At 39.3% G+C, this 23,702-nt stretch overlaps 1 long non-coding RNA gene and 2 pseudogenes across 3 annotated transcripts; 1 reads left to right on the top strand and 2 right to left on the bottom strand.

Moving 5' to 3' along the window:
• The first annotated feature begins 9,677 nt into the window (after nucleotides 1–9,677).
• On the top strand, nucleotides 9,678–17,550 carry LOC143852970 (transcription termination factor MTERF4, chloroplastic pseudogene; annotated as a pseudogene). 2 transcript variants are annotated; one of them, XR_013236934.1, is made up of 3 exons: nucleotides 9,678–9,886; nucleotides 11,434–11,472; nucleotides 11,885–13,826. The product of XR_013236934.1 is annotated as a transcription termination factor MTERF4, chloroplastic pseudogene, transcript variant X1 (transcript). The 2 variants fall into 2 exon arrangements; XR_013236935.1 differs by lacking the exon at nucleotides 11,434–11,472 and adding an exon at nucleotides 17,113–17,550 and having other exon boundaries at nucleotides 9,679–9,886; nucleotides 11,885–13,548.
• On the bottom strand, nucleotides 16,208–17,641 carry LOC143853221 (uncharacterized; annotated as a pseudogene).
• Nucleotides 17,642–18,779: 1,138 nt separating this feature from the next.
• Nucleotides 18,780–21,313, bottom strand: LOC143852911 (uncharacterized). Its single transcript, XR_013236891.1, has 2 exons — nucleotides 19,230–21,313; nucleotides 18,780–19,120 (listed from the first exon to the last, which is right to left on the bottom strand). It is a non-coding gene; the product is annotated as an uncharacterized LOC143852911 (long non-coding RNA).
• Between the last annotated feature and the right edge of the window lie 2,389 nt (nucleotides 21,314–23,702).

Genomic DNA, 23,702 nt, shown 5'->3' with positions numbered 1-23,702 from the left:
GATAAATTCGCATCCCTGTAGGATAATTCGCACCCCTCTTAACGTGGTCTTGCGTCAAAAGCTTTAAGGTCCGCCTACATTTCACGTAGTAAGGCCATAAGGGGTTATAAGGGGTGCGAATTATCCTAAAGGGCGTGAGTATTTATCATCTCCCTTCTAAAAATTGCCCCTTTTACCATTTATAAGCCGAAAACTAAAACTAACTAAGCCTTGTTCTTTTAAAGGGGAAAAGGAAATAAGCTAATTGTTTTTTGGTAATTATGATAAAAAGTGCCCATGCTCTTAGACATAATTACTTTAAGTACCATTCTCAGAAAATTCAAAACTTATCGGCGTGGGAGCTGAATTATGGGAATATCCTTGAATTAGGGAGTTCGGTACTCAAATTCAGAGTTATTCTCATCATTTTTTCAGTAGTAGTCTCTCTCTCTGATGACATTTTTTCAGTATCTTTCCCAGGTTTTTGGGTCTTTTTTTAAATATAATCTTAGCACAAAGCACAGACGACCTCCTAAATTTCCATACATCAATATATCATATAAATTTAGATCGTGAAATGATATTAGCACAACCGTATTTTGATATTTTCGCTAACCCATCTTGTCTTTTAGCGCTTAAAGAGCTGTCATACATTTTCCAAGAAGCTTTCGCGAGCCAATTAAAGAAGAAAAGACAGTTGGGTTTATGCAAATATCAAAATAAGGTTGTGCTGGTAACATTCCCTTTAAATCAAACACCTTCCTCAATCCATATCTAAAGTGAGGTCTATCAAGTGACTGGTTCAGATCATTTAAAAGTGGGACCCACTCACTCTTAAAAGAGGGACCCTACAAAATCATACCTCTTCAAAATTATGATCTTGTCAAAAGAAAAAGATTAATTAAATCTTTAATTTGATATGAAACTAAATATTAAATTTAATTACAATGAGCTAACCCTTAAAAAGAGGGTGAGAAAGAAACTCAAATGCAAAAGAGAAGAGAGGGGGAAAAAAAAGAAGAGTAGGGTGATGTGGTGAGGGGTAGAATAGGGTAATGATGTGAAAATTTGTGTTAGAAACAAAATGGGAGTTTTTAACTTTTAAGGGCAGGACGGAAATGATTCGGGAATAGGTATGATGAATCTGATATTATGGTGGGTGGCAGCCCATTATTACCCTCGGGAGCTGCACGCGCGCATGCACACACGCACCACCAAACACATAGCACATACACCCAACTTCTGTGTATACTCTCTCTCTCTCTCTCTACTTTGAGCTAGTCAACAATCTTTCTTCCAAGAACTCATCCGATATTGAAGAAAATCTTACTTAAAAGCTTCAAACCATCAAACCCACATGAAAAGAAGCAAACAAAATCCTATAAACCCTAGAAAACACATTTCCCTAACTATATTCCCTAATCCTACTAAAGTTTTTGACCCACTTCCGGTGAGAAAGACCCAACTCTAACTCTCTAATCTATTCTTCCTTCTTTTCACTTTTAAAGTGCTGTACATTTTCCAAAAACACTAAACCTAATTTTGGGTCCCACTCATTACCATTCTTACTCCACCTTTACTCTCCCACATACACATCATGCACTGCTTAACATTGGTGTGTCTTTCCCCACTCATCACTTCACCCCTTGGCAATTGGTGGGGCCCACATCACTATCCCTCCCAATTGCACATCATCTATCATGTGCCCTAACTTGTGGACATGTCCGGCCCACCTCAGGCGGGCCTCCGGTATGTTCTCTCCATGTTTTGTCTCTCCATTGTCTTGTCGGGAAGGGTACAATTGGCTTTAGCCGCCAATTCACAAACTTACATATTTAGATGTAGGGAAATATGAAAAAATAATTTTTCAAAAGATATTTCGTAGAAATAAGAATTTCGGGTACTACCAAGATTATAATTTTCTTCGAAAACATAGAAAATTTTAATTTTGTAAGAACATGAATAATAAATTAGTCAAACACAAGGGATTAGCTAGGTTTTTGGATGAAATTTCTGCAATGTATGATGAAGGTTTCTTTCTTTTGCCCATATTCATACGAGCGTATGTTGGGTATTCAGTGTCCTCGAGACTTACACATGTAATCTATTCAACGGCCGGAGAAGGGCCGTTGAATAGATCCACGTCATTTTTAAAGTCAGTTGAGAAACTGAATTCGGTTGCACTTAATGACGTGGATCTATTCAAGAGCCTTTCTTTAGCCCTTGCATAAAGAGGGCCCTTGCATCTATCATTCCTCTTATAATTATCTTTCGCTGAAAAATATTAGCATACAAAAGCAATGCCATTTACAACCGGCCCCACCAATTAGTTCGGGCCCATATGCACATCTCGATCGATCGATCTCTCGCTATGGACCCACCTGGCATGCCAAGCCCCTAAGAATAACATGCACACATGTGGGCCTACCCACATTGACACGTGTGAAAGATGTGAGCATACATCACCCTTACCTATGTTCAAGCACCCCCTTCCAAATGCATCATTGCTCATGTGCCCTAAAAGCTTCCTCAAGGATTTGGAGCACATACATTAGTGCCCTTTTGCCTGTCATCACCCATTTGGGCCCACACATTATTCCTCATGTGACCCAACTAATCCATATCTTTCGATGCTACACCCTATATTCCGTGTATCAGCCATATCTCTCGAAGCCCACGCAAGCATCATTCCTAATGTATGGTATTCCCCTTTCCCCTCTCCCCTTTCCCCTCTTTGTATGGTATCCCCCACACATCATTCCAACTTATGCAAATATAAGCTTCCACCATCATACCTGTCACTGCTCAGACACACATTTGCATCATTCCTCGTGCGTGTGCCGATATCACGTATGCTCCCACCCGAAGTATAGCGTGCGTACCAATCGCACGTGTCGACCCTAATCCCATTAACCTTTCTCTCTGTGTCTCAAGTGTATAACCATGTAGGACACCTCCATGCGTCCTACCAAACCCACCCATGGTTCCCAATAACGCCCACATACTGTCTGCATAATTCAATATATTCTTAGGGAGAGGGATGATATATTATTATATTAAAGGGCGCCCTTGCAAAAGCCAATTAAGGGGCATCGCCATTGGTCTATATCAACAAAGTTTAGGGCTGGCAATTTCACTCGGAAAAGTGGGGATCCGCCCCGCCCGGCCCCGCTTGGGGAGGGGATTCCCCGATTTGAGTGGGGAAGGGGATTTAAAAAATTCCCCGGTGCGGGGAAGGGGATGGAGTTGGCCCCGCCTCGTATTAATGCCATTTTTTTCTTGTTTTTTTTTTTTTGGGAAAACTACTAGAAACCCCTTGGATCAAAACATATCTACAAGATTCTCCCAAAATTTTCATAATTTCCATTAGTACAATTTTGTCCCTGACATAGCTTTTTATGTTTTCTTTTACCCATAATCCATTGGGCATTGTCCCTCATTATATTAGTATATTACCCTTAGAAATCCCTAAAATCTCTCCCTCGAACCATCACTGTAAGGCAACATTAAATTCTTTGCAAATCTCTCTCCCCTAAATAAAGGCAACATCTATCTGATGAGTTATGAGATTTTATATGGTGTGCGCTCGTATAGTCCATTATTTTTCAAAAAGTAATGTATGGGCTACGCCATAGGATGGTCCAAACCGTCCATTTGATAGGCTACAATTTAAAAGTACTTTACAGGCCACACCATAGATCATCCAAACCGTCCATTTGATGGGCCACAATGTAAATAGATTGCGGCCCAAAAAACATTTCCATAGGATGATTGCAACCCTCCGATCTATAGAAGGTACCATAATATGCAATTCCTCTATAGATCAGAGGGTTGGGATTATCCTACGGAAATGATTTTTGGGCCACAACTTATTTACGTTGTGGCCCATCAAATGGACAGTTTGGATCATCCTACAATGTGCCCATCAAGTGGAAGGTTTGGATCATCCTATGCCTATGGTAGTATGGTGTGCCCATCAAATGGACGGTTTGGATCTTCCTATGGTGTGGCACGTATAGTACTTTTTGGCAAGTGGGATTGGGAATTAGGGATCTGCTAGGGACTAGTGAACAATTAAATGAATCTGAGAGCAACCACCTTTGTCCCCAAGTTAATAAAATGAATAAGACAAAATCTTAGCCTATGTGGGTTGTGTGGCTACTCTCACATGCAACAGCCAAGCCGCAACATGTCTGAAGTGATTGTCCCTCGCAAATCTTTAGTTTTAAACCTAACATTTAACAAAGTAAAATGAGAAAGTAAAGTGATTGTCCCCGAAGGATGCGGGGCGGGGAAGGGGAGGGGATGAGGATTAGATATTCCCCGTGGGGAGGGGAGGGGGATTCCCCACCATCCCCGCAGTGGGGAGGGGAAGGGGAGGGGGAAAATTCCCCACAGAGGGGAAGGAGTAGGGGACCCCAACATCCGGCCCCGACCCGCCCCGTTGCCAGCCCTAACAAAGTTCATTTATAAGGACACAAACAAATATATGAAAAAGGGCAATCCTATTGGTTCTCAACAAAGTGTTATTGTTCCTTTAATTTTGTATTTTCACTACGGTTATAAATGCTGTCAGGTAACGTGGATCCTAGGAGTACAACTCGGGTCGGGTTGTGTTCGGGTTGGCCTGTGGATCCTAGGGGTGCAACTCGGGTCGGGGTTAGGTCAGGTTGAGGCCAAATCTAACCCAACCCAAGGAACCATTTACTCAACTCGAACCCGACTCAATCCAAGTTCCAACCCGACCACCTGACCCGAGTTCCAACCCAACTCAACCCAGGTTAGGACAACCCAACCTGAACCCGAACCCGGCCCGAGTTGCACCCCTAGTGGATCCAATAATAGGGCACCTTGACATGTATCCATTAAGGAGCATGAGTTCGAAATTCAACAACTTCTTGATATTAAAAATCCACATGTACAGTCAAACCGAGTTGCACTCCTAGTTGAAGTATAAATGATTAGATAGCACGAACTCTAACAACTTAAGCTTTTGGGGCAATTGATAGTTTCACATGGTATCTGAGCTATTGCCTCAGGGCAGGTCCTAGGTTCAAAACCCATCAACTCCTTCATATTTAAAATCCCCTGCCCTAGGTTCAAAACCCATCAACTCCTTCATATTTAAAATCCACGCTTACAGGCATACGGCCAACCCAAAAGTGAGGCCACATGTAGGGGCAAGTGTTAACTATAAATGATTAAATAACACCAACTCTAATAGCTTAAGCTTTTGGAGTAATTGGTTGTTTTACAGTATGTACATAGAGATATAGACATTTTGAACCCCTTTCTCTGCTCTTCCTTCACTTTTCTTTCTCTTTTCCTAACAACTGACTTATTTTCAAAAAAACAAAAACAAAACAAAAGAAAAGAAAGAAAGGAAGAAGAGAAACAATTCAAAGAGGTGGAAATGCTTCAGAAGAGAATAAGCACATCATGTCCCACATATATAAGAAATGAAATTTCTATCCCCTTTTCTGGTATTTCCCCTCCTTTTGTTTGTCTCTCTCTCTTTTTTTCCTTCTAAAAATGACTATATTTTCAAGAAAAAGTCAAACAAAAGGAGGTGGAATATAGTTATTTTAGAAAAAGACAATTAAAATAGGATATGGTGCAAATATCATTTTCTGGCGAATCCAAATAAGTGGGCCCAGGAGAGCACTTTGCAAGTTTCAAGAGATTCATCCCCTCAATCCCTCCACCCACTATTCCTTTGATGGCTCTGGTATTGACTAGGCAAACATGGAGGCCATCATGTTCCCTCTATTCCAGACTGTGTCCTCATAAAGCAGGATTAGTTTATAAGCAACTTTCCACACCCCTGCCCCTACTCATTAAGGAACCTTTTGGTTGCAGAGACAAAGGAAAGGGTCTTCTTAATTCTACTACTTGAACTTCTTTCCATTTCCATTCACCCAATAATAAAAAGCTCTGCATTTTCTCCCTTTCCCAATGAAGGAAGGAACTTAGATAAATGAGTGATTAGCCTTTTCTAAGGGTCGACCATAAGAATGTTAAGCCCCCCGACAACTTGAAATCCCTTGATATGTTCTTTCACTTCTCTTTCTTTTGTGTGCTTAATACAAGGAAATCCAAGTCTACCCTAACAAAGAATCATTATGAGAGAGAGAGACCCAAGATATGTTTTTTCTCTTTTCTTTCTTCTAAATGTTTAATACACGGAAACCAAACTCTACCCTAACAGAGCATCATACCACACACACACACACACAGAGAGAGATTTTCAACCATTGGATACGATTTATTTGCAAGATTGGTGATCATGGGGATCTTGGGGGCCATAAATCCCAATAGCACGGCGAGCCTGCCAAGTGGACCAATGGGGTGGCAGAATTGTAGACAGTGAGGATCACTCAAATGATCAAAGCCAGCTTCAAGTGCACATATATATACTATATATGACAATGGTATAGCTAAATCATGCTACAAAATCATTTGGGCTGTGAAATCATTTTAGTCAGGGTATATGTTCCTTGCAATATAATGTTGTACACCCTGCCCTTAAGGCTTTACAAGAATGCCCTTGCAAGTCATGTTGATGAAAATGGCTGACTTTGCTCCTGATTATGCCTACATGGTCACGGGGTTTTTTACCTGTGAATAACTACGACAATTCTAAAAAGGCAGTGGTTGTTAGACTCATTCCTATCAGATAGACTCTGTCTCTGGCCCTACTGTTGCTGCTTCTTTTCTTTTTTTTCATAAAGGTAACAATTTATTAAGAGGAGTGATAAATCGACCCCCATATATCTTAAATCGACCCCTATGTCTCTTTCTCTCTCCTCTTTGAAGCGAGAAAGACACATAGGGGGTCGATTTAAGATATTTGGGGCTCGATTTATCACTGCCCTTTATTAAAGCAATAAGAAGGGATTACAAGTGCACTCCGGGGGGGGGGGGTAAAGATTTCCCTATAAAGATCATACTTGTGCCACGTATATGTGATCAGATCCGTTGTTTCCCACTGGTGACTACATGTCTGGCCAAGTGCCGTTGAGAAAACTTTGATCGTATGATCCCAAGTCCTTGATCCATCAATCCTCGCTTCCACGAACAATAGATAAACCGTTGATTTTTATAGTTCTTTTATCGTATTCATGAAGTTTTCATTTTACCATGTGGGTCACCTCATGCAGTTCTACAAGATCAATGGTCTTGATTGCACATAAATATATCCGATGTGAAAATTTAGAATTTATCATCACCATTGATCTATTCTGTGCCTAGTTGATCTCTAATAAATATGAGGACCACTTCTTATTTTATTTTATTTTTTGGAAGTAAAGCTGGGATTATTATAGGAGTGCAACTAGGGTCAATTTTGGGAATTCGGGTTGAGCTTTTACCATAAAATCAGGTCGGGTTCATGTTGATTTCAATTCATTTTTAGCAAAAGCTCAACAGGACCCGAACCAAGTTGTAGCCTTAGTTGGGATTGAACCTCCGACTTCAGGGTTGAAGAACATAGTCTTTACTAATTCACAGGGTCCCATGTTGCTTCTCCAGTAAGCATTTTGCTCATTGCAACAAGCGGGCAACGTCAGTGTTTTTCCAGTTAATTAAATCACGCTTACAATTCTAAACAATCAAATCAACCCCTGTAGACAAACTATTTTGGTAAAGTATTTTGATTAATTTGACCAATGATTTCACATTTCTGTCTTAATCTAGCATCACCACGAGATTCTAAGGGCATGTTTGCCCATACTAATTTTGTTGTGAAAAACCCCCCAACCACCACATTAGCTATCTGCAATTTCAATGGAGGGTATTTTTGTAAACCATTTCGGATCATGGCTATCCAATGGGCATCTGTGGCGTGCCCATACACAATCCAAAAATTTTCGGATCCCAGATTTGATGATCCGAAGTATGCCCATAGATCCTATTCATATGTTTAGAGCCCGTTCAAACATTCGGATTCGGACGATCCATCGGACCGTCTGGATCCATTGACACCCCTAAAGGCCGGAATCACTTGAAACGGGCCGGGTCAATCGGCAGGGGGCAAAACCTGCTTCCGAGTCGCACACAATATTTCCTCTCACAAAAAAAATCCTAAAATCCCTTTATATAAAGCGAGCCAAAACTTTCATGATGATTTTTTTTTTCAGTTGAAAAATACAAAAAATTGGTTACCAAATGTAGAAAAATATGATTTTCATGATTTTTTTTTTCAAGAAAAGGGATTATTTTCCAGTAATAGAAGGTTTGATGAGCTAATTTGGTCATATTGATGGTGGGACTAGGGGCATGCAAAAGTCCACATGGCAGTGGGTCTATACCTTACATGTTCACGAAAATGAGATCTTATTAAAATGTTTTACTAAAAGCTAAAATTTTGTGGAGTTAGAATTGAGTTGCATCCTCAAATGCCAAAAGTAACTTAGAGGGTGAAACATCTTAGAATATATAATTCGGAACCTTAGGAAGGAGAAAAACAGAGAAAATAAAGAAGTAATGAAGTCCCAATTTCCTATGTTCACTTCATGTGTTAGAATTTAAATCAGCAACCACCATTAGGTCCTTTATCCAACCACTCAAAACCCAAAAATCATGATCATCAGAGCGTGGACCATTGAGATCTTACGATCCGAAGTCTGTTAACACATCAAGGAACGAGATGTCATGATGCAATTCACTAAATTCAATGGTTGATTCACGAAGATCGATCCGAAGCTCTGATTGGCGAATAGCCAAAGCAATTCAATAGGTAATGAGAGAATGGTATAAATACATCTAGTATGATCTTTCAATCTAAAGGTTTATAATGCCAAATTAAGGTTGGCCCAGCCTCATTTTGATCGGAGTCTGTCTTAACCAAAGGCATGCATCTGAAAATTAACACCTAAAATATGAATATCTTCAAGATTTTGTACTGCAGAGTTTGCTAACACAAAATACCAACATAGATTGCACGTAGGTACCCTATCATTCCTTTTAAAGTAGAAGGGTGGAGCTGATAAGAAAAAGGGAAATGCTACATTAGTTGCACATTGTCTCGGCAGCCATTGGCATTTTGAAGGAATTTCAAATTCCATTCCTTGTTTGATTGGCATTTTGAAGGAATTTCAAATGCCATCCCTTGTTTGATTGCCAATATCGGGTAGAATTCCCAAGAGACTGCATGTTTCAAATGTAATTATTACATGTCTGTCCATGTGGCATTCATGTCCCCTCTTCTAACTTTTAAACCAAATTATACAAAAAAAAAAGAAGAGATTTTATATGGTTGCCGACCTTTATATATATATAAAGGTCGGAGAGAGAACCCCTCCTCCCTAGATTTTTGATCCAATAGAAGCCCTCTTTTTTTACTTTTTGCTGGATCCCAAATCAGGGGTGATTCTACACGGTCGGCCACCATATAATTTCTCCAAAAAAAAAAAAAAGGTAAAATTTTGGTTGAAAAATCTTCAAAATAGTGCTTTTCCTCTCTCTCTCTCTTCACTCTATATTGGTAATGGCACTCAAACTTATTCTCCTACTCTATGAGTCTATGCCTCGCAACCAAACATTATTGTAAGTCTATTCCACTATTTTATAAGAGGTAATTCTAGACAAATCCAATGCTTGTCTCCTCCCTTTTGACTTCTTATTTCACTACTCTCCGAGCCTATGCCGTGCATCCAAACATAGCTTATAAGAGGGGAGCCCGTGTAAGAAAAGGGGGTCAATATCATATCACTTTGCTTAGAAAGAGAGGAGGGCAGGGGTGGAGCACTGTATTCACTAACGTGCGCACAGAGTTTTGTGTCCTAACTACGATAAGCCACAGCAGATATTTTATCCAGCTTTCATTTCCATCAAAGCCAACAAAGCCGAAATGGTGTTCTTGCCTTGATAGAGCATATGTAAACGGAAAACCCACGAAAAAGAGAAGGTACTTTTCTTGAAAAAAACACTTCAACTAACTTAATCAAATTATCAGTTTCTTAGTAGCATATTGTCATCTTCAACAGATCGTTTTAAAAAAAAATTTCTTTTCTTTTCTTCTGAAATTTAGGAGGTGTTGTTTTGAAGCCCTAAAACACATTTCATCTGTAAGCAATTAAATTTTCTTTCTCTTATTCTTCCTTTTTTTTATCTGTAATCTGTTATTGAAGTAAACCCTGATTACCCAAATTCACATCTTAAGGAAATCATGTCTCATTCACCTGATTTCTGCAATTCAGCTACTAGGGTTTAATCCCTTAACTTCTATGTTTTTTTCCATCTTGTTCTTCTTCTCTTGAATGCGTTAAAATATTGAATCCTGAAAACCCAGATTGACACTGTTAGGTACCTAACTAATATGCCAAAAGCTCCATAGCGGATGGAACGCGTTAGACTAAGGCCCTTTAAACATGTCCCATACAAGGCTGGGTCCCTCCTAGACCCATACCTAGGCAGGCCCCCACTTAACATTCCACCATGCTTCCGCATCCGCTGTCCTCCGCAGCCCACTCTGTGACCGCTTTCACTCTGGACTGTTTTCCAGGTAGTCCTTTCCACAAGTCGCCCCTTCCGCGGCGGCCCGCTTTGTGGCAACTTCACTCTGGTGGCATTCACTCTAGCTTTTTACCAGCTAGCCCTTTCCAGGTAGTGCTCTCCACAAGTCGGCCCTTTCGAGACTCGAACACGGGAAGTGGTGGATGCTATGATACCAGATGTTAGGTAACTACCCAATATGCCAAAAGCTCCAGAGCTGATGGAACACGGTAGGTTAGGCCCTTTAAACCTGTCCCATACCAGGCTGAGTCCCACCTAGTCCCATACCTATGCAAGCCCCCACTCAAGACAGGCCCCCACTCAAGACCGTAACAGACATCTTCATGGAATTAGCTTTTTATGCGCTCTTTTCCGCACTTGAGTTGATAGTGTTTCAGCACAGAAAAAATCTAGATCCTCACCTTCGGTATATTATTAGGGATTTGCTAGCGTCCATTGGAGAAGGCATTTCACGGATGGGTTGTTGAATGTGCGAGCAGCCACCTCATGAATGAAGACAAAATCTGCTGAAAAAGTAAGCTTCTGTTGCTGCTCTCACATGCAACAGCCCATCCACGAAATGCCTTTTGCGATGGACGCTTGCAAATCCCATATAATTAAAATTAACTTCAATGCTTTCTATTAGCGACATAAACCATGAAAACCTAGAGTGAAACCTTCTAGAAATCTGGGTTTTCTCTGCTATCTTCTTCAGTTCATTGGCTTGGTTTTATAAGCTTGTCGAGACAGATGGACAACTACATGGAATTAGATTTTTTTGGTTCATTTTTTCTGCAATGCAGCTTCTAAACGGGGAACCCAAATTGCCATGTTTAAAACATTCATTTGATATTATTTTCCTCTTCATTGTTTTCCTGTAATTTAATTCGCTAGGATTTCAGAACCATATACCAGATGTTTTACCCCCTATTTGTTGCTGATTTCATTGTTTTGTTGTAGGAATTCATAGACTCAAGGAACTTCTTTCTTCTGTTCTAGGTTTGTAGTTTTCAATTCATTAGGTTCCTGCTTTCTATTTCTGTATTATGTATTGACAACCTACCATTTGATAAACGGCTATTCTCAGATTTAGTGAAATTTATATATAAATCTATTTGTACGGCTCTGCTTTGCTGCCATGTTAACCAAGTCAACTAAAAAGACCTCAATTTAGACTATAATATTCTATAAATTTGGAATGTTTTGTGCCACTCATTGCAATTAATGACCTCAAAAAGATTTCCTCTTTATTTTTTGGTGAAAACCCAAAACAAGATCCCATTTTTCAAGGTGTTGGTGCTGTCTCAAATTCTCACTCATTTTCTGCTCTGTCTAAGATAATCTACATCCTGCATAGAGCAATGAGGATTTTGAAAATCTAGATTGCTTATCACATTTTCTTCTCATGCAGATCCTGTGTGATTTCAGACTGTAGTAAGCATGAAGATTCTTGCCTATACCAGCCTAACAAAACCTGGGTTTATATTCTCACATCCCGAATTATCTGTTCTTAGCTTTCATTTCACCCAATTTAGTATGTGGACTCAAACCCGGAATCAGGGTGGTAAAAAAAATAGGTTGGTAACTAGAATTCAATGTTCTATTTCCGAGAGGACGTATGATTCTACTGGATCTGTGGACTTCTCCTTGACAAAGTCAGCTACCACCCATTCCAGTCGAAAACAAGGACGCACCTCCTCCCTTTACAGTCGGACTAGTTTACTAGAAATGAAAAATGAGAGGATTGCTAACCGCATCCGAGTTTATGAGTTCTTGAGGGGGTTGGGTATTGTTCCTGATGAACTCGATGGTTTGGAGCTCCCTGTCAGTGTTGATGTTATGAGGGAGCGTGTTGATTTCTTGCACAAGCTTGGTCTTACCATAGAGGACATCAACAACTACCCACTTGTACTTGGTTGCAGCCTCAAGAAGAACATGATCCCTGTTCTTGATTTCCTTGGTAAATTGGGAGTTTGCAAATCAACATTTACGAACTTCTTGTGTAGATACCCACAAGTTCTCCACTCAAGCGTCGTGGTAGACCTCCAACCCATTGTCAAGTATCTTCAAGGGTTGGATATTAAGCCGAACGACATTCCTCGAGTTCTTGAGAGATATCCGGAGGTATTGGGGTTCAAACTCGATGGTACCATGAGCACATCTGTGGCATATTTGGTGGGAATTGGAGTGGCAAGAAGAGAAATTGGTGGTATTCTTACCAGATATCCTGAGATATTGGGCATGCGGGTTGGCAGGGTAATCAAGCCTTTTGTGGAGTATCTAGAACACCTTGGCATTCCCAGATTAGCCGTGCCAAGACTGATTGAAAGGCGGCCTCACATCCTTGGCTTTAGCTTGGACGATCTTGTAAAACCAAATGTTGGCGTTCTCTTAGAATTTGGCGTGAGAAAAGAGTCCCTAGCTTCTGTGGTAGCACAGTATCCTGATATCATTGGAATTGAGCTGAAGCCAAAGCTTGTACTTCAACAGAGCTTGTTTGAATCAAGTATCGATGTGGGTCGTGAGGATTTTGGCAGAGTTGTGGAGAAGATGCCACAAGTTGTTAGTCTCAGTCAAGCTCCTATATTAAAGCATGTTGATTTCCTGAAGAATTGCGGTTTTACGTTAAAACAAGTGAAAGATATGGTTGTTGGTTGTCCTCAATTGCTTGCTTTGAATCTCGACATCATGAAACTGAGCTTCGATTATTTTCAGACAGAGATGCAGAGAGATTTGGATGATTTGGTTGCCTTTCCCGCTTTCTTTACTTATGGTTTGGAGTCGGCAATAAGACCTAGACATCAGATAGTTGCTAAGAAGGGTCTGAAATGCTCTCTAGGATGGCTTCTCAATTGTACTGATGAGAAGTTTGAGCAACGCATGACCTATGACTCTATTGACATGGAGGAAATGGGAATGGAGCCATCGTTCGACATGAAAACACTGTTGGGACCAAGGGAAGATGAGTCCACCTCTGATGAAGATGATGATAGTGAAGATGAGTATATATAACATATGAAAAAACTCTTCTACAATCGGCTCGATTTCAGTTTATCTCTTTTCTACCATGAAAAGGTATGCCATCATAGATAACAAAGCATGTCATTAAACTAACTGATGCCAACTCATGACCTATAATGTGACTTTTGTCATCATCATTAAGGAGAAATCAGCTGATGTAGGTTGAAAAGATTATCTTGTAGAGAAAAAGAGAAGACTGCTATTCAAAAACAAAAACAGAGAAAACTCTGAAGAAATTGTAGTCGCGTTATTTCAGAGTACAACATTGTAAAACATTCTGTTGTAAAATTGCATTTTGCGAATCAGACTCAATAAAAGATTTATTTTGGATCCCGCGAGCTGTTCATCATCAGTGACCATTGCTGAATAACCTCCTATACTCCAAGCATTGCCTACTCTTGTTTTGGCTTTAGATTGTTACTATGTTTCCACTACTGTTTAGATCTTTTGTCATTCTTGAACTTGAGCTTGCAGATCACCTTACTTCACCCCATTTGAACTCTAACCCTCTTCGGAGAGATTGCTGATATTCCCAGCCCCTTTAACCTGTTGTGTTTTTGTGATGGGAAGAGAGATGAATCGGTCATATATTGAAAACAAAAAAAGTGAACTAAGAGTTTTTATATGGTGCAAGGCCTTACAAGTTACAACAATGCGGTAGGGGTACCACCCTTGATATTGAATCCCTCTCTTTCTCTGGATTCTTTCTGATTTGGGTTTTTGTTGCTGCTCTCTGATCCTGTGCAACCCAATTTATTCCACAATGTACACGTGGCGATCTCTGATTGTTGGTTTCTCCCATCGGTCTTACTCTGTTATCATAGGCAAAAATTTATTCAAGAGCAAAAGTTGATATGAACAAAGGATAACTAGTCTATCCGAGCGTAATATGAACCCCGGATTGCTATCGCCCTGGTGAACACATCTTTGGAGTCAAAACCTCCTAAAATCTCTCCCAATTTTTAGTGTTTGTTGATGACCACTAATCAAATTAAACACTTATAACATGATTTCTCTCATCTGTATTCGAACTTTAGACACCTCATTTTCGTCGATTCTAAGATTAATTGGTTTAGCACGTTGATTACAACTGAAAGCTTGCAAGTCTCGTAACCAGGATTTTATGCATATAAGTAACCGTCAACAAACTGAGACCGATTGACAGACAAATGCCAAAGCCTAATATGATAATACTTTTGCAACTCATGTCAATAATAACTAGATCTAGACCGGAAAAATGAATGTTCACAAAATAAATCTGCAGGAACATAAGCCAATAGATACCTTTCTTGCAATTGGCACACTTCAAAACATTTGATGTGGGGTAAAATTTTCTTGTTTGCAATTCTTATGAATAGAAAGTGCTCTGCAACAAGATATATGCAATGAGGTCTATTGCAATGAAGTTATACAGTAAATTTAACCAAAGTTGGGAGAATTTACCAAAAAAAACATAAAAGATTTGTATAGCACAACGCAACAACACAAGGGAATAATGAAACAGAGTTCGTTGACTGAATACCTAAACGAAAACCCTCAACAGATACACATGACCGTCTTAATTAGGGCTGCAACTCGAGCCGGGTAAAAACCGACCCGCATCGACCCGACCCGAAAATAACCTGGGTTGGGTTCAGGTTTCATGGGTTTCGGGTCGAGCCGGGTTGAGCATCCAAAAGCCCGCATGAATCTCGGGTCGAGCCGGGTTTGAAGGGGCCCGACCCGACCCGAGTTACATAAGTTATAGTATGTACTTTTTTTTTCTATTGTTAGTTAAAAGTTAAAAGTGAAAACCCACGCACCCACTGTTATAGTATGTGAGTGTAATTTCTGCTTCTATGAGTTGAGCTGATTCAAGTGTTTGATTCAGCATTGTTTGATTGTAATTACAACATTGTTTGATTACAGCATTGTTTGATTCAAGTGTAATGTGAGTGTAATTACATCATTGTTTGATTCAAGTGTAATGTGAGTGTAATTTCTACTTCTATGAGTTGAGTTGCTTTGTCAAACAAGAGTTTTCCTTAAAAAATTGCGTCAACGTGAAAAAACCCGACCCGACCCGAGATTTATCATGGGTAGGGCCGGGTTTGGGAATCGTGGGTTTTCCGAAAAAAAACCCGACCCGAGATATTTCTCGGGTAGGGTTGGGTTCTCCAAAACCCGACCCGCCCAACCCGAGTTGCAGCCCTAGTCTTAATGATACATAACAGACAGACCCTACATGAATCCAATGACATTGTACAAGTAGTGATAGCTATTGATTGACTTACTTTGACAGCTGGACTAAACGAGCAGCACAAAACTCAGATATCAGAAATAATTTTCACAAGGATATGAAACAATCGTTTTATCCTAAGGAAGGACACAGTGCTTCAGGGAGTTTCTTTTCAAGTTTTAGAAGAATAGATCAAGGAGTCTTCTAGCCTGCATCTATGATATAGTTACCATGATAAAGGAACTAAAATGAGCAGTCGTTTTGCGCTTATTAAAAAAAATTACAATCACAAGGAACAGTTTTTTCTATTTTCATCTAAATCACTAAATGAAAGATGCAAACATGTCTCAAATGACAATAAATTCAGCTTCTTTACTTACAAGAGCGTGAGATCTTGATTCGAGCTTTGTAATTGTTTGAATTCACTTCACCTTCAATCCCATCGGCAGAATTTCACTAACCTACAAGTTCAGTAATGCAGATGACACAGAATGGTCATTTGAATGATTTCACCGGTGTACCATCATTCTCTGGCTCTAATTCCCACCATGGTCTGACATCTTCTTTCTGCACTAAACTCTCACTCTCCCCCTCAAGAACAAAATCCTTAATTTCTTCATCCTCGCTATCTGCTTCCCCATCATCAGAATCACATTCGCCACTCTCAATCTCCTGTTTGTACGTCCACTCAAGCTTCTTCAAGATATCCCGATCGTTCCAATGCCCCACAAACAATGGCGCCTCCTTCTTTGCCTTCCCCATCAAGACTTCTTTCCACGAGAATCCGGCATCGGCATATCTCCTAAGCGCCCCATCACTGTTATCCCCAACAACAACAGTCCTTAGACACCTCAACTTCGCCTCCCTCATAACGTCTGAGAAATCAGAATCATCCGACACGAGAACCAAACACCCAACATGCCCGTGATCCGTCATTTCCACCATATGATTCCTCAGTGCAATATCCGCCGCTTGGGACTTATCAGAGACAGTCCGAACCCAAACCCAAAACCCTGCCCGCTTGAGCTCATCAGCGGGACCATATCCCACCTTCGGAGTCAAAACATTTCTAGCTGCATTCTTGTACTTCTCGATTTTCATCAAAAATTTCGCAACTAATTTAACCCGCTGCTTCCCTCTCGCCGATTCCAAACGATTCATTCGTTTGATCTATTTTCTTTCATGCAACTGTTTGAAGTAATTAACGAGTTTCTCATTCGTGTAGAATTGTTTGATCTGTTCTCTTTCATGCAACTGTTTGAAGTAATTAACGAGTTTCTCATTCGTGTAGAATTTTCGGCCACAGACTCGACAGGTATATGGTTCTGAAGGTTTGATGACACCCTTTTTTTCTAAGTGATCTAACAATTTCTTCTCTTTCTTTTGCTCTCTAACTATAGGGGGGACGTATCTAAAGGCGTGGTGATTCGCATAAGCAACCATATATCGGACGACCCCAACGACCCCAAACGCAGAAGCGGCTAGTTTCAATCTAACAGAAGCATCATAAGGAGGGAAGTTATTGGGAGGGTTGTTGTCTTAAGTCCCAGAAAATGCCTGGCTAGTTTCAATCTAGCAGCAGCATCATAAGGAAGGAAGTTATTGGGAGGTTTGTTGTCTAAGTCCTAGAAAATGCCTACGTTCTTTTCCACGTTTTTCCGCAGTGAAGAAGGGTCTTGAGAAGAGAGGCCATTTTTGGGAACTAAGTGAAAAAATCTAACATAGGCAAACTAGGAATTTGGAATGAAAACGATGATGATTTTGTAGACGTAATTGGATGAAAAGGATTGCAAATTCTCAAAAACCCAACCATAGCTAGATGTGTTTTACTCTGTGTGAAGTGGGGAGTTGTAGAGAATTACAAATGAAAAAGGAGGAAAATAAGGGAAGGTTGGGCAATATAGAAATGTGGCATACCTGCGCATTCATTCATGCCCAAAAAATCATCTCCATAGGATGATCCAAACCCTCTGATGAGCGTCTACAGATCAGAGAGTTAGAATGATCATATGGAGATGAATTTTGAGGAAAGGCCTATTTACATTGGTCCTCATCAAAAGGTCTAAACCATTTAGTTATTAGGCCCCAACGTAATTACGCCGTACCATGATAAACATCTCCAACGTATGATCCTAACTCTTCGATCTATAAAGATCTATATGGTGTAGTTCATCTACATATTAGAGGGAGGGTTAAGATCATCCAATGAAGATGAATTTCGGGGCACAGTCTAGTGACACTAGTTTAGTAACACAGCTGCCCATCAACTGAATGGATTGAATCTTCAAACAAGATGGGCTTCATTGTATATTTCAAAATATATGCTAACCTATGAAGAGGTGCAATATACATCAGGCCCACCAATTATATGGCATCTACATGCTGTAAATAGGCTAACCATTGGACGATCCTAACCCTTTAATTTGTGGCCACTAAACATTTAAAAGCAACCATTTGTATTCATAAGGCATCCAGAAATTAGGGACTTGAAAATCTTTAAAAATTTGGGTAGATTTACCCCCATTTCCCATCTATGACAAAGCCTAGGTAATAAATAGTTTGAATCATTGCTGAAGTGACCCCTACAAGGACTCAAGGAATCATTGGATGATCTAAACCATACATTTGTTGGGCCCATGCCCAAAAACTCTTCTTCACAGGACGATCCTAACCATTCGATCTGTGCAGGTTTAAATCACCTAGAGGAACACGACTTGTTTACCCACGTACTTAGTTTTCATCACCCAGACGCCCTGCCGTGGATGAGCCAAAGAGCAAAAGTTGCACTCAGCTCCATTCAGATCACCGGACCAAATAGTCCTGGTTAACAGTGGAGCCCAGCAGCTGACACTCGAAGCCAACAGGCAACAGACCATTGTATCACACGTAATAGTGCATCCTACTCTTATAATTTCCCAAAACCTGCAACCAACATGCTGAAACTAATTCCTCTACCCTTACATATGTAAAAATCAAGCAATCATCCTTGGTAAAGGAGTAAGCAAGTATTGAAATTATACTGAAAATAGTAGGATGAGGTAATACCCAGAAGAACCTGAAAAAAATCTTCATACAACAAGAATTTAATTTATGTTTGATACTAAGCAATGTGCAGGCAGACAAATTTTCTCATTTCACTTACATAATTTTGTGTTAATACTTCGATACAGCATTTAATTGTAATTAGCTGAAGTAACTATAACTTATATATACAGTTTCGCAAAGGAAGCAGTGCAAATCTACCACTCTAAAACAAACATCATCATCACACCATTCCTTGAATTTGAAAGGGAACTGGTTGTCTACCAGGCCAAGTTTCTATCTTTTCAAAGTATTTTACTGGAACAACACCATCAAAGCCTTCAGTCAATATTACTTTGTTGTCGGAAATGTAGAGCTTCATACCCTCTGAAACAGGAGAAACATCATATATCAATGCATTATACATTGGATGCCAGGGATAGATTTTGAATCTTGTTTTGAGTTGAAAATGATTGAAAATGAAGGGAATTTGTACCTTCTAAAGCCTTTCTTACGTCAGAAAATCAAGACATCAACATCCCGCCACATACCTGGAGAAATGAGTTAAAAGTGTTTTAAAAAAAGTTCTGCAAAGCAAGCTGGATAAATCAGACAGGATATTGGCAGCAAACTACAAAACGGTAAATCATACGTGTCAAAACTGTCAAAATCTTCTCGATCAAAAGACTTTAGCTAATAGAAGATTCAAATAACTACCGTTTAAAAAAAAAAAAAAAAAAATCAAATAACCAAAATAACCAAAAAAAAGTTAGGGACAAAGGCTTAGTTGAGTTGAGTTGAGTTGAGTATTCAAATAACCAAGATCAATGAGCATGAATGTAACAGATGATATCCAAAATTTTAAGTTAATAGTACTGCTGAACTTCAAATGAACAAAAAAGGGAAGAGAATGAAACAAGCGGGTGACTAACGCAACACATTACTAGATTATGGTGTTTAAACTTAAACTGCCAAACAGAGAATTTGACTAGGTAAGAGATGCCTCTACTAAGCAGGAACCTTTCCTAAAATGGGTTCAATGATTCAATCTCACAGAATTGGTGCCTTTTAATAGTTTTTACCAACAAAAGATGCAATGCAAGTCTTAATGGAAATATATAAAGAACTACTAGCAGCTAAAAGTTTCTGATCAACAAACAGTAGAGATAGGTAAGACCAAGTGAAACATTTATTCTCTAGAAACCGAGAGAGCTTGAATCTCTCAAAATAGGATCAAATATGATGAGCAGCAAACGTCAAGAAAATATGCAAATCATGCAAGAAACACAATCAAACCAAGCAAGAACACAAGATTTACGTGGTTCGCCAGTTGTGCCTACGCCCATGGGAGAATGAGTTCCACCCTGCCTCAACGATCGCTCCAACCTTAGCTATGATACCACTTGTTGAGAAAATTCATCGGGAAAATCCAATCCAATGGTGCACAAATAAACGGAAACATAAAATAAACACAAACCATAAGATGAACAAAGAGATTTTACGTGGTTCAGCCAAGATGCCTATCCACGTGCGAGAACACGATCTTCACTACGAAAAAACAATATACAAGATTTACAATAGAATTAACCCAAACCCACACCCTTTCCTTCCTTCTCAACCAAGTACACAAGAGATAACCCGGGAAAAAACCCAAGAGAAATCCCGAGAAAACCCAAGAGGAAACTCACTCGCTCTCTCCCTCTTTCTCACTATCTTTTCTCCTCTTTGCAGCTCCTACACAAAGAGCGTCCCACAGTCTTGGTCGTGTGATGAAAGAGTACTTTTATATCACTAGGTTTTCTATAACCTAGAAAAACCACTTTCCTCTTCTAGGTTCTTACCACAATCTTTACATGGTTGTAATAGGAAACAACCGAATAGAATATAGTACAAAGATGAATAATCGCCTCCATTTGGGCCCCTCCCCCACACCAAAAAAAAAAAAAAAAACCTTTAGATCTATCAACCTCATCAGAATCAATGGATCTATAAAATTCTCTAATACTCGCAAAGATATCGACAAAATAAAGGCGAAATGGCAGAAATTACATAGTATTATCATTCTATTAGAATAATTAGACAAATAACACTCATCGATTCAAACAACATATACATGCACACAAACTCTAACATAAGAAGAAAGAACAATAAAAGACACATCCACAAAAAACAGAGACAATTGCTTCTCATCACCGAATCCACCAAAACCACCATATTCCACATCCGGAAAACGCAATCAAACCCTAGAAACAGAAATTTTTTTAAAAAAAAAGAAAAAAGTAAAGCAAACCTTCGGTTCAACAAAAGATTAGGGTTCCATTATCGGTTGATTTAGTCTGTGCTTTTTCATTTGGCGACAATCCTCAGTCTGAAATCCTCGTAACGGATCCTACCATTATCTCTCTCTCTCTCCCTCTCTCTCTCTCTGCGTTTGATTTATTTCTTGCCTTTCAAATGAAGGAGAGAGGGGTTAAGTTCTTAAGACTCCGGATTTATGGGGTGATTAAATTAGACAGCTTCTGTTCAAATTTGAAATTGAGAAATGATATTTTCACCCCCACTTTCTCAGCCTTTCCACCATTTTTATTTGTCAGTCTTACCCCCACTCTCTCAGACATTACAGATGGTTACTTTGCCCTGACTGGATGATGGCAGGAATTTTGTGGAAAAGTTTGGAAAGGAAAAATATTTCTAAAATTTCCCACTTTTTTAACACATGAAAAAAAAAAATTGGAACCATATGATGATCCAAGCTGTCAGTGTGACAGGGCACAACATAAATAGGTTGTGCCCAACAAATCATTTCACAAGGATGATTCTAGCCTTCCGATCTAGAGAGGAAATGCATATTATGGAAACCTCTATATACGAGGGTTGGGATCATCTTATGGAAATGATTTTTTCCGGCACAACCTATTTACGTTGTGGTCTATCAAATGCACAGTTTGGATCATCCTATGGTACTTTTTGAAAAATATTCGACTATACAGGCTTACACCATATAAAATCTAGAAAATGATGTTTTCAGCCACTCCCTTTCTCATATTTTCCACCCCTTCTGTTTGCCGAGATTTTATACGGTATGTGCATGTGAAGTCCAATATTTTTCAAAAAGTGTTGTGGGGCCCACTTCATAGGATGATCCAAACCATTCCTTTGTTGGGCAAATACCTAAACAGGTTGCACCTGTAAATCATCTCCATAGAATGATCCTAACAATCTTATGTATGGAGGTTTCTATAATGTATACTTCGTCTACAGATAGGAGGGCGAGGATCACCCCGTTTCACTTGTGCTTTTTATGCCGGAATGAACCCAACAAGGGCACACGAGGTTCACTTGGTTGTGTCACAGCCTCCTCAGATGATTTTGAGCTTATATTTTCTAATATAACTAGAAATCATGGATATCGTTATGATTTTTAACTTATATTTACTTGCGTTTGACTTGCTCAAATGGTGCTTAAGATAAAAAATAAAGTAGAAGAAGAGAAGTGGACTGAAATTTCTATTATGAAGATTAGAAGAAGATTACAATAAAGAAAATGAAAAATCTAGACTAACCCCCCATTTAGTGGAAAATGTGGTCTATGATAAGTTCCGGCCCGCCCGCCCGCCATGCAAGGGCTTTCGTTGTCTTTTGATTTGGACATCTCTTAACCATTAGATCAAGCCTCTTGTTATGATTTAGCCTTAGGTCCATGTCTGCCGTATATGAATGATATGCTCATCTAATTTGGTGGGGGACATCTAGTCCAACCTTTATCACTGGGTCCACTATGATGGGTCATCCTAGACCTTGGATCAATAAGGTGACTTCTAGTGCAGTGCCAACGGAAGCTAAGTCGATTTTTATGTGATGGCTCTTAGAATTCAATGTGAAACCAGGATTATGTCTATGTGGGTCTCCTAGAATAATAATACTAATATCAATTGGGATTACTATCAGGGAAAAACTTGCATTATATTCTGCATTTCTTGTTACTATAACAGATTAATCCGACGCTCCACAACTCTAATCCTTTATTTGTGTGGCTGATAAATAGAGGGATAGAAAATAAAAGTCAGTAGTGTAAATCAAATGGGAAATCTCCCAAAAATGGAGCAGGATACCTAATCCCACATGTTTATTCAAGGCAAAATAATCCTAGCAAGGTAGCTAATCCAAGAAACAGCTTATCCAAGGATTTTCTATCAGGTGGAGAATTAACTCCTTTGGCCTCTTCAAGATTCAATTTCTGATTATGTATCAAAATAAAAGGAGTGGAAACACAGCATTGCTTTCCTATTTGAATGAAGAATTATTAGTTTGTTAACTTCATGCTTTTGAGCTAAAGTTGTAAATATTACTGGACTTAGAGGGTCTACTTTTATTTTCTTTATTCTTTTTTTTTTTTGGATAGGTTTCTTTATTCTTAAATTAGTTCTCAAGTATCAACTTTAATGCGGGTGGCAGTATCAATAAATCATAAAGGATAACAAACAATCCCAAGAAAAGAACAAATGCTCAACTAAAACTTGCATGTTTAACCTTAAAGAGAAAATGCTTAGATATTGCATTCTTCACAAAGAATATTCTTTTTTCACTCAAAGATCTTGGAGAGGAAAGAACTTCATGCAAGTATTGTCTGCATACAAATAACGTTTAGGCTCTGTTTGTTTTGGATTTTGAGAACAGATTGTGAGTCCAAAACTGATTATTGGACTCAAATTTACATTTGATTTTGAGTCCAAATGTCCAATATTCAATTTTACACTCGCAATCAGTTCTCAAAATCCAAAACATACGGAGCCTTAATTTTGATTCCAATAATCAGTTTTAGACTCACAATCAATTCTCAAAATCCAAAACAGACAGGCCTAAATCTTCTATTAAATGTTTGCAGAGCATTCTATAGAAAATAAATGCTCTAATTTCTGTGTTTCAATCATTGGTTCATGGTGTAAAAGCACTTTTCAAGGAAGGGATA

The sequence above is a fragment of the Tasmannia lanceolata genome, unplaced genomic scaffold (genome assembly GCF_043159265.1).
Source record: "Tasmannia lanceolata isolate RefF3 unplaced genomic scaffold, GAP_Taslan_0.1 ptg000019l, whole genome shotgun sequence".
NCBI lineage: Eukaryota > Viridiplantae > Streptophyta > Magnoliopsida > Canellales > Winteraceae > Tasmannia > Tasmannia lanceolata.
Note: the sequence above shows the minus strand (reverse complement) of the source record. Positions and strands in the feature narration are given on the sequence as shown.